The sequence below is a fragment of the Rhipicephalus sanguineus genome, chromosome 6 (assembly GCF_013339695.2).
Source record: "Rhipicephalus sanguineus isolate Rsan-2018 chromosome 6, BIME_Rsan_1.4, whole genome shotgun sequence".
Taxonomy (NCBI): Eukaryota; Metazoa; Arthropoda; class Arachnida; order Ixodida; family Ixodidae; genus Rhipicephalus; species Rhipicephalus sanguineus.
In genome coordinates this window covers 46,217,364-46,221,570 of record NC_051181.1, presented here as the reverse complement: position 1 = coordinate 46,221,570, position 4,207 = coordinate 46,217,364, and the positions used below count along the sequence as shown (strand labels likewise).

The 4,207-nt window shown below is 47.2% G+C and overlaps 1 pseudogene; it reads right to left on the bottom strand.

Annotated features, from left to right (window-relative positions):
• Positions 1–301: 301 nt before the first annotated feature.
• LOC125759072 (U4 spliceosomal RNA) lies at positions 302–469 on the bottom strand (annotated as a pseudogene).
• Between the last annotated feature and the right edge of the window lie 3,738 nt (positions 470–4,207).

Here is a 4,207-nt window from a genome sequence, read left to right as displayed (position 1 = left end):
ACAACGCTTTATTTTATATACCTTATTTCCTTTAAAATTTTCTAGTTTTGTTGCTTATTCTTTACTTTCCGTTTGGACGGCGAAGATTGAAGAGCAATCCAGCCGCCAAAAGAAGAAGAGCGTCGCGCGAGTCAGGGCGCGCGAGACAGGCGCCTACAACGGTGAGGGCCAACAAGGGACGACGCTCAACGCAGGAACGGGCTCGTATGAGCTACCCTCTAAAGCGTAACCGTCCGGCTAAATTTCGAGAGGCATTCAAAGCAGGTGGCTCACCAGATCTCTCTTTATATTCAAAATCGAGGCCCGTGAAGGCCTTCCAAAAATTGCCACGGCCGACGGTATTTCATGTCGTTCAGGCGTGGTATTGGGAAAAGTTTTAATAGCAATAGTCGCTCCTCAGTTTAGAAAAAAAGTTTATTTCATCGTAGGACGCTACGAACAATTAGAAACAATGTCCGTACATCAAGAACATTAGCATACACAAATGACGAAACACAATATACATAAAACATTTCAACAGAAATGTCGAAGTCCATAGGGTGTCCCTAACGCATGCTGCTAGCATACGCACACTTATCACAATATGTAAAATGTACATGATGATGTATATACACAATACACATGACTTGATGAACATGCGAGCAAATATGAACTTCTACATTTGAAACTTTTAGGCTTGTCTGATGGCTAAGCCTTGCCTTTTTTATTAGTGTACCCGGACTGGAGTTCGTTTATTTTATTAAAGTTGTTCTCTCTCTCTCTCTTTGTACGCAACACTGCCTCTGCGCAAAGCTGGTCACAATGGTTCTTTCGTCGGGTTGTACCTTCCGAGGGCCTAGCGCACTATACTGGTGGACGGTAATATGACTTAGCCTGTAATATTTAGTTTATTTAATAGAGAAAAATAATTTTTGTATAGCGTAATTTGGGCGCCTCATTACCATAAACCTTTTAATTTTAAAAGCAATAATCACGTACCCAGCGGTGTGGATAGCATGGGTGTGGGCTGTGTGCAGGGTTTGCATGTGGAAACATTGGTGTTCTTGCTCGAAGCCCTACTGCAGCCCTACTACAGTGCTAGTCAAGGAGGTTTAAAAAAAATTCTGGAGTGGAAGCTCTCGCAACGCCTTGCCAGCACAAGTGAAGCCAGCTTTTGCCCACCAAAGAACTCGGAAACATGCTCTTTTCTGGTGGTGCCTACTAAGAGATCAAATGGCTTTGATCTCTCAGTATAAATACTACGTTAATTATAAAATAAAGGATAGTTGTTGCCGACAAAAGTAACCCGTCGAGTGGAGTATTGGCGATTGATCTCCAATAAAATTTGCCATGACTTTGAGGCTTACTGATGAAAACTAGTAACACAAAGACACGCTTGGAGCAGTATCTGACCCGTAGAAGTTGCCATATTAAACTCGTCTGGCGTGCGTGGAAAACGCTCGCTTTTCTTCGCCAAACGCAGATGATATATCGTGCCCCTAATAAGATGGCGGCCGCAGCCGCCATCTTTTGGTGGGCACGGCTTCACTCTTGCGCAATAATCGCCACTCCAGCAATTTTTTTTTAACCTCCTTGGTGCTAGTCAAGGAGGTTAAAGAAAAAATTGCTGGAGTGGCGACTATTGCACAAGAGTGAAGCCGTGCCCACCACAAGATGGCGGCTGCGCCCGCCATCTTAGCACGATCGGCGTTTAGGGGCACCATCGGGGGCACCATCGGCGTTTGGCGAAGGTAAGCGAGCGTTTTTGCGCACGCCTGACGAGTTTAATATGGCAACTTTTAGGGGTCAGATACTGTTCCAAGTGCGTCTTTGTGTTACTGCTTTTCGCAAATAAGCGTCAAAGCCATGGCAAATTTTATTGGAGATCAATCGTCAATACTCCTCTCGACGGGTTACTTTTGTCGGCAACAACGATCTTTTATTTTATAATTAACGTAGTATTTACACTAACAGATTAAAGCCATTTGATCGCTAAGTAGGCACCGCCAGAAAAGCGCTTGTTTCCAAGCTCTTTGGTGGGCAAAAGCTGGCTTCACTTTTGCTGGCAAGGCGTTTGCGAAAGCTTCCACTCCAGAATTTTTTTTTAAACCTCCTTGGTGCTAGTTCAGTGTAGCCTTGCTTAGAATTACTGCATATGCTACCTTTAGGTAGCAGAGTTGCGCCAAGGAGCCAAGGTACGCCATCTTGGGCTCCGAAGTTTTGCGCGAAAGCCACTCACCACACGCGTAGGTGCCGCGCTCGCGCGACAGAGTAACAGTGTTGGCTTATTTTAAATGCGGAGCATTTCTTAGTCGCACCTGCGGCGTCGGCCGCCGTCCACACCCCTACTGCGCATGCTCGGCTCGTCTCGTGCCGGCAGCAAGCGTCTCCTCTCCCTCCCTCGTATGCTCGGCTCGTCTCGTGCCGGCAGCAGGCCTCTCCTCTTCCTCCCTCCCTCCTCTCCGTCCCTCCCTCCTCTCGATCGAACGCGGGCGGTGTGTATATAAGCGGCAGAGCGCGCGTTCGGAATTCAATCAAGGGCGTCTTTACTTGACTTTCGCTTGACTTGACTTTTTGCTTGACTCGAGTAGATGCGATGGAAGCAACAATACCTTCAATCAGCGTCCCACCGCTCGTTGAAGGCAACGTAACCCCACCCTCACCGTCGTCGGCGTCAACAACAGCAAGCAACGCAGAAGACAAGGCTGCGAAGAGACGAGCATACGACGCTGAACGCAAGCGTTTGAAGCGAGCTGCGGACCCGGAACGTCGTGCACGCTGCAGCCGTTCAAGTCGTACTTGGTGTGCGCATCGTGTAACAATTAGGCACTCCCAAACCATACCCAGTTACGCAACATTCACGCGATACCCCCACCACTCTGCGACGCATTTACTCGAGTTCCCCCGTTGGAAGATGCGGGCGACTTTTTTTTTTTTTTGCTTTCTTCCTATTTTTTTATTATGCTGAGAGCAAAACTCAATTATCAAGCTCAACGCTTACAAGCCTAGATTTTAAGCTTGCGTTCCTAGTGTGTAATCATGAAATAAAATGCATCGTGTGACGAACACATACACCGGCGATATGAAATAGGAGAAGCGTGGTTCGTTGAGCTAGTCGGTAACACATTTGCCTCGTCTCCTCTTCCGCTATTTTTCCCATTTGCAGATATGAAATTATTTTTGCACTTTCGATCGCGATCGAGCCTGTTAAGGAAGGAATTTCTCTGTCGCGTTTGGCTCTTTCACGTTAACTGTGGAAGGAAGCCATCTGTAATCTAGTTTTCAACTGAATAGGACTCGATAGCGATCGAAAGTAGCCGTGCGACACCAGTATTATGCGCGCATGCTTACAGTCACGGCCCGCCAGAGCGACAGGGCACTTAAACAGCCCTGTCGCGTGCAACATTCCTTTCGCTCAAGGTTTGAAAGCTGCATTAAATTCACGCAAATACAACACCCCTTCATTGCGAAAGAGCTGTCAATGCGTCTATCACATGGCCTGTTCATACAATTCACTAAAGAACACACTTACTATCACACGTCTCTCGACCAGCGGCACCGAAGAAGCGGGGCGAGAATAACAACAATAACAACAGCGCCGATGTCAACAGCGCTCAAGCAGTCGGAATCTACGGAGTGTCGGCGTCGCCTGCAAAGTGTTGGCTTCTCCGCAGCGCAAAGGAGCCACCTATGACTACGGAGGGATCGCTGGTGCGAGTCCCGGGTGGCGCACTTCGAACACTTTTTCTTCTGATTTATTTTTCCTCGTGGCTTTTATTTATATATACATACATATACATATCCGGGACATTACGGCGACGGCGACGGCAAAAAACCAGCCGAGAGTGTCCATATAATTGCTATCGCAATAATATAAACAACAACTAGTGTGAACGGCTCAGTAAAGTGATACGAAATTGATGGTTGTGGTCCAAGTGAACAGTTATATAAGCGATATTAATGCCTGATGTCGTCGCCGTGTGACATCACTATGACGTAACAGATCGCCAATAGGTGTGGCGCCATTATGGCGTCGTCGTCGTCGTGATATCGCTATCACGTCGCATAAAATGGCGTGACGTGATGAAGTCATCACAATAAATCATCGCATGGTTCATTGTGTGTCAATCCCGGAGACAGTGCAATACCAGGTGAAGCGCATAAACTTGAAACATGAGTGCGTAATTACACGGGGACACAAGAAGGCAGGGACGGAAACAGTGATGTG